Below are 15,212 nucleotides of genomic sequence, written 5' to 3'. Positions count from 1 at the left end.
TGCAGTTAACTAGTAATCTCCTCTTGCAACTATACCAACAAGGACCATTTTCATTATTTCAAAAGAAGTGATTTTTTTTTTGGGGGGGGGGGTTCCAATCTATCTCCCCAATCTGTACTTTGCGCTTTTGGTGCAAAAACCAAATCTCAACTATGTTTTGTGCAAAAAATTGCCTTTAGAATTTGCTTTTATCTGTACCAATGTCAAAACCTTCTCTCTTGTCCAAACCCTTATGGTTTTTAGCTGTTGTCCAGCCAGCATCTGACTCTTAGCGAGCTAACACACAGCAGAAAGAAAGACAGCCTGGGCCTCTCCCAGTCCATGGATGGTTTCCGGTAGAACTGCTGTGATTCATGGGTTTTCCATTGGCCAGTGTTTGGAAATAGCTCTCCAGGCTCTCTTCCCTTGTCTGCGTTGATCAGGAAGTTCTGCTGAAACAGACCCTGCATCATAGCAAAAACTATACCTCTGCTAAGGGGTTGGGGGTGTGGTGGGGTGTGGGGGGGTGTCTGTTCATGAAGTACATTGATCAGGAGCCCATCCCAGGTGTCTGGCAGGGAAAGCGTGGATGGTTTTCATGGAATCACCATTGTCTTCCTTAATAAGATCTTTCCCACCTTGTACCGATGTCACACCCTCCCTTGTCTCTTCCTGCTCACACCAATTGGAAGTCATTTCTTCTCTAAGCATTAGTCATGTATTTGTTCATTTAAACAGCAGGTGTTAGACTAGATCATGTACACGATATTAAATACATAAACACTCATCTATACGGAAATGCTAGGAATTTATTATTTGTAGCACTTGATAAATAAAAGAGTGGGTGAAAAATGAAGCTAAAAAACAAAACAAGCAAAACCTCCCCACTGCTATCGGGTCAATGCCCACTCAGAGTGAGCCGATTAGACAGGCTAGGACTGCCCCTGTGAGTCTCTGAGACTGTCACTGTCCAGCGAGTAGAGAGGCCTGCCTTGCTTCCATGGAGCTGCTGGCGGTTTCAAATATCAGCCCTTGCCGATGGCAGCCCAACCTGTAACCAATAATCCACCAGGGCTTCCGAAGCTGGAAAAACACACGAAAACAGTATCATATGGGTCTTGAATTTTTTTACTAAAGAATTTGTATTTTCTCTTCATGTGATAGGTATTCAGACATGCTATACTATCGCATATTAAAGTAGGAGAACATATATCTTATTTTATCTTCCCTTCTTGATTACAAAGTGCTTAAGGACAGGGACCGTAGCATATTCATCATTATATGCCCCACATTACTCAAAGCAGACATTTATTCCTTTGCTAATGATTGACTAATTAATCTAAGGAGTGAATAACAGGGCTTTGATACACAAACCATGAAATTCAATGAATGACTATTCATAAGCCTATCCAAGATAAAAAAAAAACACAGGACTTATTTTAAAGTGTAATCATTCAGAGGCTGAGGATCACTACATTTCTTTCCTTCAAATGACTTTGCATGGGACTTTGCCCTTCACAGATCTAAGCAGGTCTAGAGTCTCAAGAGTAATAAAAAATAATAAATCTCAATTGATGGTAAAAGCCAATGTATCATATCTTATTGGAGGAATCCCAGGTCCTGTATTGTCAAATGGAATACTCTATGGTAGGCTGAGACCCATAAAAAGAACAAGGTCCTCCCTTGAGAATCAGACTGTAGGTGTGTAGAACTAATTCAGTTATGGTTCAGTGAACAATTTAACAAATACATTCATATCAACTCACATGATTCTATGCTAACTTTGCTCAATGTCAAACTAAGCAAGTCCAGAAAGTGTGATTGCTTAAAGTTCCCTTAGTAATCTGAACTTGCCCACATTACAATGCATAGGGTTTTCAGTCCCAATTAGTGTGCTAAGAAGAATCTTTCATAGATACGACAGGGTGTATTCACCCTAAGGTTGCCATGAGAACTTACCTTTAAATTGAAATGTAAATTGTGATAAATATGATTTTATTACTTAAGCATCTACAGACATTACTATACCGTATTACTTTGTATATAACCCATGGCAGATAGGGGGTTATTTTTTGAATTCTCTTATGAAGCAGATTTCTACTTAGTCACACAAAGGTATTATCTAGAAGATAAAGAAAAGGAATGATATGTCCTTTGCATTTGGGAGATAAGGGGTAAAGTTCAAATGCAAAAAGAGCCAAATTCATTGCTGTCTATGTGAATGCATCTCATGGCAACATCACGTGTGTCCGAGTGGAAGTGAGCCCTATCGCGTGTCAAGCTGTGTTCTGCCAGTAGACTGCCTTGCCTTTCTTCTGAGGGGCTTCGGTTTGAGTTTGCACCATTGGCCGTTAGGTTAGTAGCTGAAAGCAAGTCCATTGTGACTCAGGGACCTTAATGGGAAACAAAGAAATTATTACCAAAAAGTGAAAGTTTATGTCCTCATCTGTGTGTAAACAGGTAGACTAAATTTGAATGAATCCGTTTTGATCAACTCCAGCCTTGATGGAGAGAATAACAGAAAATAAAAGAAAATGTGATATAAACTTTGCACTCACCTCTGCATGGAGTGGGCACAGGCTGGCCCAACACTCACTGAGGACTTAGCTAGTCTATGAATTCTGTAGCTCATGTCCTCCAAAAAGCCTTCGATGAGGTTTGGAATAAAGCACTGCATGGGAGGGGGTGAAGATGAATTCTGTGACTTGAGGCTTCAGTCCTAAGACGAAACCTTATAGTCAGTGGTTTTCTGGCGATGCAGGAGCTTGAATTTGGCTTACTTCCACTGGGTGTATCAGTGTTATTCCAAACAGACTTTTCTTAAAACAGATCTGAAAAGAAGCCGCCAGATTCATTATTTCACACTCTTTATAACTGATTACTGTGTTCAACATGGGGCAGTTCAAGTTCAAAATAAGTGCTGCACCTGAAGACAATTAGAAGAAAGACATCATTATTTTCTTACGGTTTGAATCCAGTTTTTAAAAACCACACAGGGGTTATTTAGATGGCAATAAATGCATTGTAAAATCTTCCCCCCCGACTAGAGAGCAATCTGTTGTGTTGGAAGTTAGACTCGCAAAACAATTGGGTGGCTGACAAGAAGCTGGCAAAATAAGGGCTTGTTTGGAGCAGAAAATCTAAATAAATATTACACTCTAGTCTAATTAATATGCACTTTGCAATTGTCAGGTAAATTTTATTATTACAAAAATATAAAAAACATATCATTGAAACAGCAAAATTGAATTATGCCAGATGGACCTTGACAATTGTATAAATAGATTTGTGTATTTGGCAAATCCTCAAAGTCAACAGTAGGATAACATTGACCACAGAACAGTAATGTCCGCGTGATAAGTGCTAAAACCACACTGTCTTTCATGGTTGATTGGCAAAAGCAGAGTTTATTTTCTAGTTTTATTGTGGAGCAAAGCACCTAGTTTTACCCTCAATAAGGTGGTCTTTCAAGAAAAAGGAGGTTTTCTACCCCAGTAAAGAGTTAGTGTCAGAAACCCTCAGGGGGCAGTTCTACCCTGTCCTTCAAGGTCACTGTAATTCAGATGGATTTGTTGGCACTGAGTCTGCTTTGTTGTGAAAGTGGCCTTTGTCCTTGGCTGTGGTAGAAATGGCCCTTGGCAAAATTGAAGTGCTTTGGCTTATCGTTTCCCCTCAGTACCTAAGAACTTATGGAGGCTGGTTATGGCTAGCCAGACTAGAGTCAAGTCAACTAAATGGGTGGCAGGAACTAGTTTTAGGAGACAAGATTTTAGTCTATCATGAAGGATTGGCCAATAAAAGCTCTCAACGTGGAGACTCTGAGATAGTTCTGGTTCTTCAGAGCATATTCTTTTTGGGGGATAGCTTCTGCAACCTGGAAGCTTTGTGTTGAGAACCTTCCCGTCCGTGCATTAAATCATAGTTTGTTCCTATCCTTTTCTGCTACCTACAGTAAAGCTGGAGTTTTATGTGTGGTATGGTCGTAATGAATTTTGAGTGCTAGTCATTCCAGTGGATTATTGAATGCACAAGGGCAATAGAATGCAGAAAGTCAGACAGTAAGGGGTAAGGGCACTGTATGGAATTCCAAACATGTAGCTGATAACCTGAAGGATCATGGGGAAAGGACTGAATTTGTGGACAGCAAGTCAGAAGCTTGGAGTGGCATGTGGATTCCCACAACGTGTGGTTTCTACTTGGCATTCTGAAGGACAGTGTTCTTTGTACTTGTGTGCTGTGTTCTAGCTCCAGGTGGCTAATTTCAGAGATAGAGGGTCCTACAGCAAGGGAAATTGAGAAGTAGGCATGTGAAGACTGGATCCATTTCCACATTGTGGGATTGGATTCGTGCTGATCTATATGATGCACAAACATTCCTACCAATGCACTGGGAATAGCCTGGCGAAACGTTGATTTGGTAGCTACATCATCTGGTGCCAATTTGGGACTTGAGAGGATTAAGAATGAAGGGGTGGAGTCTAGTATGTCTATCAGATTATAGCCAATGAAGCCTCTGTGTGGGCGTGGCCTTCTGAGAATTCTGGGAATTTCTGTATTTCCTCCTGGGAGGCAAGAGACCTCTCTCTCTCTCTCTCTCAGCTCACTCCCTGGGAGACATTGCAGCCAAGAAGACACATGGAACTATGCTAGTGCCCTGAGCTGGAGAAGCCACATGGATCTACCCTGATGCCACCAGACCTGTGGAGCTGGAGAAGCCATGTAGTGACTCCTGCCAGCACTGAGATGCTTACAACACCACTGGATCCAAAGACTTTCTACCCACTGGCCTGTGATCATTCTGCAATTGGCATCATTGCATGCGTTTCATGAGTCTGAAGAGGACTTTATAGATTGGTGTCGGACATATGGACTAATATTGGACTTATGGGCTTGGACTGGACTGTGTTGGGATGCTTTCTTAATGTATAACTACCCTTTATATAAAACTCTCTCTTATACACTTATGTGTTTCTATGGATTTGTTTCTCTAGTCTACCCAGACAAACACAATTGAGAATAAATCACTGCTGCCTGTTTGGAGTTTTGAAGGACGCCAAGCCTGGCCACCTAAGCTAGACAGGACCAGGTTTAGATCCTGAAGAGCCATAACCAAGCAGCAAGACGGTGCAGTTTTCGGCAATGGAGTGTTGTTTTAGGGGCTATTGAATAAGTTCAAACTCTTCTCCCCCCTATGTACAACAGAAGCAAACATTGTCTGGTCCTGAGCCAGCCTCACAAAGTGTTACATTTGAGCCCATTGTAGCAGCCCGTGGGTCCATCCATTGTATTAACGGCCTTCTTATTTTGAGTCTTCCTCTTTTTCACTAGCTTTCTACTGCCTGAAGGATGATGTTCTTTTCTGGGGACTCATCTCTCCTATGACAATGAAGAAGACTTACAGAAATACAGGTGAAGCTTACAGGATGCCAGCCTTGCAGGCAGGGGCTCATATGTGATCTGTTTAATGGCTCAGATCTTGTGAGGACCTATGTAGTGTATCCAATCATACCATGATCCCATTTTTGAAAGACAATTGCTGATGTGTGCAATCCATATTTTCATAAAGAATCTTGCTTATTGTCTTTTTCAATCACATCAGATTACATAAACACATTAAAAAACATTTTGTTAAAACCAAAGAAATCTATCATATAAACCATTGTTTATTTATATTTTATATATTAACTGGGTGAAAACAAAACAACTTGGGCCTTTTCTGGATTATTTTGAATAGTATTGCGAGGCAAATAGAATAGAACTAGATGTTCCTGGCCAGGAAGCAAGGGCTATTGCCAGACACACAGAGGCCCATGAGAACCTGGACCCATTCATATTTCACACTTCCTATGTTCTCCAAAGGAGCTCTGATGTCATAATGTGTTACATGTTGAGTTGCTAACTGGAAAGTTGGCAGTTCAAAACCATCAGCAGCTTCAGGGGAAAAAGATGAGACATTCTATTCTCATAAAGATCTCCAATCTCAGAAACGGAAGGAGCAGTTCAACTTTGTCCTATAAGGTCATGTGTTAGAATTGACTCAGTGGCAGTGAATGTTGTTATTTCTGTATCAGAAGCCCTGTGCTCAAAAGGGAGGCAGGTAATTTCTAGGATCACTGTTCTTTAGGTCTTTCTTTATCTAGAGTTGATCACAAAAGCCATCACAGTAGAGAAGCCAGGATGAGCTTACACTGCAGGCTTCCTTTGAGAGTGGATTCTCCTCTCCATATAGTAGGATTCATGGACAAGAGAATTCACTGGGAAGAGTAAAAACACACTCCAACGTGGCTCAGATGACGTTGATTCTTCCTCCTATGAAAGCCCTTTCCTGTGTGTGGTCGGTGGATGATTGTATGTCAATTCGACACGCTGACAGGAATCAAACCTGTCAGTCAAGTGGTAGCTTGATGTCACTCCCTTGGGGGTGTGGCCTTGTGTCTAAGAGTGAGGGACTCTGAGAGATGCCTTTCTCTCTGCTACTTTGCCTTCCTCCTCTCTGGGACTTAACTGCCACGGTGCATCCGCCTCCAGGGGTGGCCTCATGTGGGCCTCCTGACCCTGTGATCCACACGACTGTGTACCACTACTGACCTATGATCTACCTGCTCCCTGGTTCACCGTTCTGCATCACAGCTTCGGAGTGCATGAGTCTAAAGAAGGGCTTATGGATGAGCAGAGGATCTATGGACTTGTGTTAGAGCGGGCTGGGATGCCTACTTGATATATAATTACTTGTTATATCAAAGTCTTTCTTATACATAGATGAATGTCACTGGATTTGTTTCTCTAGACACCTGGCCTAGCCCGCGATGTTATGGTCAAGGTAGCTATCAGCCTACAGGTTGCTGATCATCTTTTCCACCCTGGCAAGCTTCTGATACTGAGCAGTTTTGATGGGATTCTGGAGTGGTTTACCTCGGTTCTTCTCAATGCTGAAAGAATGCACATGGCAGAAGCAGTTTTGTATATCGAAGTAACTTTTGTGAAGAAAAGGGAAGTTTAAGTTATTACAGTTTCAAAAGGTACATGCTATCTCTAGAAAGTGTGCAGACATGTGGGGACCACAGAAGAGTTTGCAACTAAAGATGGCCATTTCAGGGGAGCCGCAAGCCAGGTGAAAAGAATACCGGAGCAGGCACACAAAACCAAGCATATGGAACCAAGAGCAGCAAGTCTCAAGAGAGCCAAGAGAATGCTGGCCCCAGAGGGCCCGCAGGTGATTATGCAAGACATACTCAGGAGAGATTCCCTCCATTGCAGAGCACACCTGAGAGAGTGACTTGCCCTCAGTCTGCTATTTATTCCCTCTTATCCCCACTAGTTGGGGAGGCGTGGTGGAGGGGATTGACTGATTGCATTGGCTGAGTTCAGCTATACCTGTGTGGTGTAATATTGCTGGTGCCAAGGTGTTTTCCATCGGTGTCTGGTGGGTGCAACCTGTTTATTGTGGTCCCGACAGCAGCCCGTTTCCATTAGCACAGGCATTCAGGAAAGACAACACCTCTTTATCCCTAATCCAGCTTTCTTTCAGTTTAATGTGGATTTTAAATTCTATGTGGCCTTCTTTACCCCCACTTGATCCTTTAAAAGAATAGGCAGTCTTTTCCTGAGTTTAGAAGTGCTAATAAGATGCTGGTCAATATAACTAATTAGTAAGCAAGTAAACTTAATTGCATTTTAATTCGTTAATCAAAGAGAGCGTTCACTTGGTCCATGTATGTTGCTCAGTATGTATGTGAACACATGCGTGGCTATGGCATAGGTATATGTTCACAATCAAATATTTCCAAAAACATATCAAAATATACTCAAGGTATGAATAATACCATCCACTTTATTAAAATTATTGTCAGATAACTGTATGTGATGGATCATAAGGATTCTATCAAGCAATGTGCAGTGAGATCTCGCTAGAGGCACAAGCCATGAATCATAGCTTGACATCTGCAACCCTGATGCAGCTAAATTAAGGCCTTTGCAAATGGGACCCAGTATTTGTATGCACGGTCTTATTCTTCTGTACTTTCCTTTGTCACAATCGACTTTTTCTTCACCTATTTTTGCCCATCTTGTACATCTGGTCCATATTTTGCTCAGAAGTAGCTGACTGTGTGCAGAAATGTGACTCAAACACTTTTATCTCACTCCCTTTTGCCTCCAGTTTTATCTGAAATCTGGTAAATGGAATGGATCCTGGTTCTCAGGCTGCTTTCCAATATGGGGTTGGGGGGGGGATTTGTGTTTAGGAAGGTTAGCCAATGTCCCGGACCCTCCCTGACCTATTAAAAATTCACCCATCCTAATTTCTGTTCACTCAGGGACCCCGAGTCTCAGGAATCCGTGCTTCTGTAGCTGTGAGACTTTTGTAATAGAAGTTTTCTCAAGAGTGTGTGTCCAATAAAAGAAGTGGACCAAATGGTGAGAAGTTTTCATGTCAGTTCCCATTTATATATTCATGGGTGCACATAAATAGCTATGCATTTTGTTGAGCACCTCCCAGATACTCCTTCTTCTCATCTAACAATTTACATTCCTATTTAAAGAGCTCTGATGGCGTTGTGTGCGTCACGTTGAGCTGCTTACCATGAGGTCAGAGGTTCAAATACATCCTCATCTCCTGGGGAGAAATATATGGCTTTCTGCTCCTGTAAAGATTAAGGATCTCAGAACCCAAAGGGGGAGGGGGTTCTCCCCTGTGTAACAGTGGTTGCTATGAATCAGAATCGCCTAGGAGGCAGTGAGCTTTCCTGAGATTTAAAGAATACACAGCAACAATAAAGAAGAGGTTCTATTTTTCTTTCAGAAATAAACAAAAATACAACACCAAATATTCAATAGTGGTGGCTAGCGCTCACGTTGGATTCTGTATCACACCCAGCACAATTCCCGAGGAAGTGCCCTATGTGTGTGAAGCATGCCATGATTTTTAGCCAGACAAAGGTGGGCCTGTGATCTGGAGTGACGTAATGGCTGTTTGAGGCCTGAGGTGTCTCTGGACATGCTTGCTTTGATTCTCTTGTCTTTGCTGCCAATAATGCTGTTTGAAGATTGGATTTTCACAGCAACTTCCAATATTTATCAGAGCTACTCTAAATGAATCATGCTGATAGAGTCATAATTCATTCTAAGTACCACATTACCTGCAGTTAACCCAGCAAGAAAATATATAGTGGAGTTCCTATGGAAATATAAGTATTGTATGAAAGCAATGATACTGCCTTGCACAAAGAAACTAATTGATAGCAGTAATATTTTAGAATTACTGCTATGGGGGGGGGTGTCACAAGATATTTTCATCACAGTTTTGGCATTTGATGGCCTTTGATATACAAACTGAAAAATAGTTGTTGTTTGTCAGCCTATGGACTATACAGGTTATTTATTTCTTTACTGGCATACTTGCTAATTTAAGAAAATCAACAAAAAGGTTTAAACACTAGGGATGTTGCAGGAACGCTCTCTAGATGATAGATAGATAGATAGATAGATAGATAGATAGATAGATAGATAGATAGATAGATGAGAGAGAGAGAGAGAGAGAGATATAGTATTAACAGGGGATAGTGTGAATGCAGTCCCTAGCTATCACGAATTTTGCAGTTGGGTTTCCTACAGTGTGGGAATGGCTGGGGTTGGCAGATCTGTAGTGCAATGGGCAGACCTCACCTGGGACAGCCACCTTCATGATCATGGTGCCTCACCTGCCAGGGAAGTGTGGGAGCAATGCCTGTGAAGCAAAGGTATAATACATCAGGGGAAGCAGGTTGTTATTTTAAGTTACGAAGAAAAGGATGTGATTAGCCCAGGGATGTGATGAATTGATTCCAGAAACAAACTCAAAGAGCTTAATACATGTGTGACGGGAAAGACTGGGCACCCAACATTGCAATCACAATGACCTCGAGGAGCAAGCTCTGGTTGGCAAGGGGGCTCAGTGGCTTTCATGTGCTAAGTGGAACACTAGTCAACATCACTATCAGGTGTGTTCAGAAAAGAGTCCACTAATCTAGAGGCTAAAAAGGGATATGCAAACAGCTAGAAACTGTCCATAAAAATGCAAAACGAGGACAACAACAACACTCCCTGCCACCAAGTCAATTCGGACTCATAATGACTCTCAAGAGTAGAACAGGATGGCGTGTGAGTGTCTGAGATGGGAACGCTTCAAGGAAGTAGCCAGCCTCACTTTTCTCCCTTGAAGTAGCTGGTGGTTTTGAACTGCTGCCCTCCTGTTAGCAGCCCAACTTTTAACCCTCGGCACTACCAGCGTTCCAGTAACCATCAAAATACCATCCAGAAGAGTGGGCAGCTAGACACATAAGATGTACAGTTGGTAGCAGGTGAGATCCTTTTGTGAAGTAAATTAGCAGGCGATCTTAGCTGACAGCCATGAAGGCTTCAAACAGCATAATTTACTCTTCTTCCTCTCACTCTAATCATAATGTTATTTCCCATAATGCTTAACCTTGCTATAAACTGATGAGACAATGCCTTCTTCACTTATTCATACACATGTATATTTTAAAAGCAAATACTTGTTGTCAAACCTTCCTGGATCCTTCTCTGGGCAGGCCTTCCAAGCCTTCTCTCCTGGACTCTTTACTTGCATCCAACAGAACAACTCACATCAAATAAGGGAGACCAAAGAAGAGGCCAAGCATTTGAAATGTGGTGCTGGGGAAGAACATGGAAAATAACCATGGACTGCTATCAACCCATCTGTCTTGGAAGAAGTACAGCCAGAGAGGTAACACTCCATCTAACATGCTTTGGACATGTCGTCAGAAGAGACCAGTCCCTGTAGAAAGACATTCTGATTGGCAAAGGAGCAAAGACCCTCAAGGAGATGGTTGATACAGTGGCCCCAACAATGGGCTCAGGCAGAGGAACCATTGTGAGGATGGTGCAAGCCCCCCCGCTGTGTTTTCTTCTGTGGTGCATAAGGCTACTGGGGGTTGGAACCAACTCGAAGGGCCCTGGCAAGAACAACAGACCCATTTGCAGCATGGGTGGGGTTGAATTTGCCAAGGAGACACACTGAAGTGGGATTTGGGAGTCAGTCCCAAGGGAAGTCATTATTCTGCAGCAACAATCACTGGGAGCCTCCAGGGAGCACAGCTGGAGGGAGTCTTTTATTGAGTTTTATGTATTTACTTTTTTAGAGTGCAAACCCAGTCCCCCACTACCACAAATTATGCAGTAGAGTTTCCCTCACTGGGGGAAATCTCAGGGGTGAAATGGATAAGCCTCGCCCTGGGAAAATCACCTTCTTGATCATGGTATCTTCCCTACCAGGTAAGTATGGAGGGAGCTCTATAGTAGAGAACCCTTCAGATGAACAGGTAAGGACTAGTCTTTGGTGTGGCAGGCGACTGGGAATGACAGTGGTTTCCGTAGACCTTGACGTCCACAGTGGGAGCCTCTGACTTGTGCTTTCAAACAATGTTTCATTATCTGTTTAAAAGCAACATTGCTTCTCTCTGCTCATTCCTACCTCAGTATGGTCTGATTCTTTTGTCACTTAGACATGTCATTTTCATGACAAACACAGAAGTCATAGTAGAGGAGGCGAAAACTGCGCAGGAGCAGTCTGACTTTCCCACCCCACCCCCACCCGCAATATATTTGCTTTGAACAATGATCAGATAAATAAAGGAATGTGTGGGAGCCCTGGTAGCATAATGGGTTAGGTGTTGGGCTGCTATCCAAAAGGTTGTGAGATTGAAACCACCACCAGCCATTCCTGGGAAGAATGGTGAACCTGTAAGTTACCATAGGATGGACAGGATCAGAAACCCACGGGGCCATTCTACTCTGTCCTATAGGCTCACTATGAGTTGGAATTCACTCAATGGCTGTGAATTTTTTTGGTTGGTCAAAGAGAAGAAAAATTTTTTTAAATGATGATTTTCTCTAGTTCACAAATACCAGTCGATTAAAAACACATTCTTCATGGTTAAAGGGGCAAGATAAATAAGGATGTAATGCATTCTAAGCCATGTTTATTTTACCTTGACCTGTGTACTTCATGTTCTACAAGGAGTAAGGAGATTCCCTGGTGTAAGTTATTTATGGAATTCCCTTTCCCAAGTTGCAGAGAAGTGCCTAGTGATCCCAGGAAAGAGTTTAATGCCATCTCATAAGAGACCAGCATCCTCGATCAGGCATAAACTTGTTTTTGATTGCTTCACAGTTTTCAGCTGCCAGGGGTTTTCTTTTCCCATCAGATTTCAGGATCTGCCCAGCCAGCTTGGAAGTGTTCTCGGTGCTTTGTGTGGGGAGACCTTTGAAAACTTTATTCTCTTTTTGAAAGGGAGCTAGCAACACAATCAAGCATCATTACTATTCCAGACTCATTCCCCACATGTTAGAGAGTACGACGGATGGGATTAATGAGGATCATTTAGGAAAAGAGGTTGATGTAGCCCCGATCTGAGGAAGATACGGTAATCAGAGTGTACAGATGGGTTGAAATTCTACAGGAGAAAACGCCCCATTAGCAGTTCAGCAATTAAAGCTATTTCTTTGAAGAGCAGATGTGCCGGTTTTTTGCTTTTTGGGGGGTTGTTGTTGTTTTTTAATTGTATGTGGTGAATGCTCGAAAGGAATTGTAAGGAAAAACAATCAGGGTTAGTTACCAGTTGATCAGTCAGTAAGGCAACACAACGATGAATTGTGGGGAATTAGATGTTGGATATTTCAGTTTGCTTGAAGAAAGGCTTACCCTCCCTTCTCCTCTTGCCTCGCACTTGGCTTTCTCCCTCAGATTAAAATTAAGCTCTGCTATTGAGGGCTCTTTCCTGAGCTTCAAAAGACTAACCGAGACACGGGCTTGCTGAAGTGGTTGACCAAATGATTATGAAGGGAGCACAAGTCAGGAAAAGGCTTGCTCATAAAAAAATCAAAGCAGACAAAGGAAAAACCCAATGAAACATAAAACAACGTTCTCCAACGTTTTGTTTCCAAATTCTGTGAAAATGTCAAGGTGAGATTCGTTGGGTTGGATTTAGGTTCGTCGTCTCTTCAAAATGTATTGTCTTGGGGTGAATAGGACATTGGCAGGCTGTCTGTTATATGTCTCCTACAAACCAATCATCAGCCACCCATGTTGCAGACAACTCGGTAGGTGCCTTTATTATAACTTTTTGTCAGCTGGAAAAAGACGGCACCATTACGCAGTGGATCCAGTTGGCCTCTATTCCAATTTAAGGCTGTGCTTTGGATGGGGTTTAAACGGTCTTGTTTGTCATTTCCAAAGTTGATCAGTCTGAGAAGGAAAGCTGTTATTGATGCCCAATTAAACGTACTGCATTTTACTTCGCATTATTCATTTCCATTATTTACACCATGCTGCATTTCTTGGCAGCGAGAAGAGCCTTTCAAAACAGACATTCCCGGTGGTGTGTGTATCATTTAAAACAAATGAAGAGTTTGATTTCATTCCGGCTCATCTGATTTCTGTCCGGTTTTGCGCCATCTGACCTCTGTGGATTTGCATAGCAATTAGTAAATCAGAGGGAAGGAAAACAAAAGACACACACAGAACAACTAAGAGAGAAGGAAAGTTCTCAAGCAAATTTCAAGGCAGGAAATGATCTAGAAATCGGTGCATTGAGTGCAAACCATTGCGGTCAGTTCCCTTCATTGACGGCACATCATGCTGCCTTCCTGCCTCACGGCCTTATCAACGGTAATGAGTCCCTGGGACAGTCTCTAAATTGCACCAACCAATTTCAAGATGCTAGTGATGTCTCAGCAGAAATACTTTGAGCCTTCTGTACGAGCTGCATTTAGTCAGGCATCTTTGCTATCTGTGGTGCCTCAGAATGTTATTCTTGACTCATTTGGTGCCCCACTTGGACTTGTGCCAGAGGCAAGTTCTCCCTGTTTCCCACTTGCTGTGCCTCTGGATGTCTCCCATGCCTGAAGAAGGACCTTGGTCCATCCAGAGTCAATGGAAACTTTTCAAAGGCACTGCCTTTTAGATTGCTCTCAGGACTCATGCCATACCTGCCATACCTTAGACAGACATCTTGCCTGTACCATTAATTAACCACGTTTATCTTGAATTCAGGAAATCCCTGGGAGGAAGGTGGAAGGCGGAGGCCAATCGTCAGCCAACCCAGATCTGAAGTCAGGCTGAAGGTCAAGCCTTTTGCGTTCCTCAGAACTCGCTGCCACAATTTCATTTTGGTGGAAACGTTTGGTGATAGATACATCTCATGTACAGACATCTCAAATATCTTTTGTGTTCAGCGCCACTTATTCTAATTAATGTGCAGATGCTTCAATGCTGGACTTGGTTGGGTTTTTTGAAGCAGACTATCCGTTTTGATGACCGTATCATGATTTGTACTAAAGTCTTGAATATTCTCACGTTGTTGGAGTGTCTTTGAATTTTCGACTTCGATGCAGGAAAATTCCCCACCTTTGAAGGCACACGTTTCCCTGGAGGTCACCTCAAAGCAGCTTTGGTTCACACGTTAATCAGTGTGTGTGCTTTTTCTTCTTTGTGTAAATATCATCTCTCAAATTGTTACAGAAACTGCCTTGCTCATTGTTTTGTTTGCCCACAAGAATATGTCTATATTCTTAATGGAAGGGATTAGGAGGTACTTCTGCAAGATTCAGGAATTCTCTCAGAGAATAAAAACCAAACCAAACCAAGAATAAGTCATTGCAAACAGTGATGCTCATACACGGGCAGGTCGATAACAGTCGGAGCTGATTTTACTGGTCTAATAAAAACAGGTTTAGATGTATTATGAGTCTGGCATTATGTTGGGTGCTGACAGAGGTGAACCCAGAGGTGTTCACTGACAGAGGTGACACATCAACTCAAGATTTTGTGGTGGATGGAACACTGCTTTTCTAAGGGGAACTTTTGCTACAAATATATCCAAGACTGTGGGGAGCATAACGGGGACAACTGAACACCTTGGGGCATCCAGAGTCCAAGGGAGAGCTAGGTCCATTGCGATAACCTAATTTACAAAGACATGATTCTACATCCTACTTTTGTGTGCAGTGACAGGAGTTTTCAAAGCTCATGAGCAGCCGTCATCAAAGGTGAAACGATTGGTCTTTCATCATCCGAGGGAAAAGAAGAGTGACGAAAATTGAAAATATGTGGAAATGAGTCCAATAGACAAATGGATTCCATAAACTTCAGTATCCGTAACCCGAGACCAGAAGAGCTAGACAGCCCCCAGCTAACATCACCAACTGCATGGAAA

The 15,212-nt window shown here is 42.5% G+C and overlaps 1 non-coding gene and 1 pseudogene across 1 annotated transcript; both read right to left on the bottom strand.

Annotated features, from left to right (window-relative positions):
• Window positions 1-9,530: 9,530 nt before the first annotated feature.
• Window positions 9,531-9,692, bottom strand: LOC115868514. Its single transcript, XR_004045640.1, has one exon. It is a non-coding gene; the product is annotated as a U1 spliceosomal RNA (small nuclear RNA).
• A 1,442-nt stretch (window positions 9,693-11,134) lies between these two features.
• LOC115868513 lies at window positions 11,135-11,279 on the bottom strand (annotated as a pseudogene).
• Window positions 11,280-15,212: the final 3,933 nt, after the last annotated feature.

This window comes from Echinops telfairi, unplaced genomic scaffold (assembly GCF_000313985.2).
Source record: "Echinops telfairi isolate 266 unplaced genomic scaffold, ASM31398v2 ScPeMD7_11;HRSCAF=52, whole genome shotgun sequence".
Taxonomy (NCBI): Eukaryota; Metazoa; Chordata; class Mammalia; order Afrosoricida; family Tenrecidae; genus Echinops; species Echinops telfairi.
The sequence above is the reverse complement of the archived record's forward strand: the minus strand, read 5'-3'. Positions and strand labels throughout refer to the sequence as shown.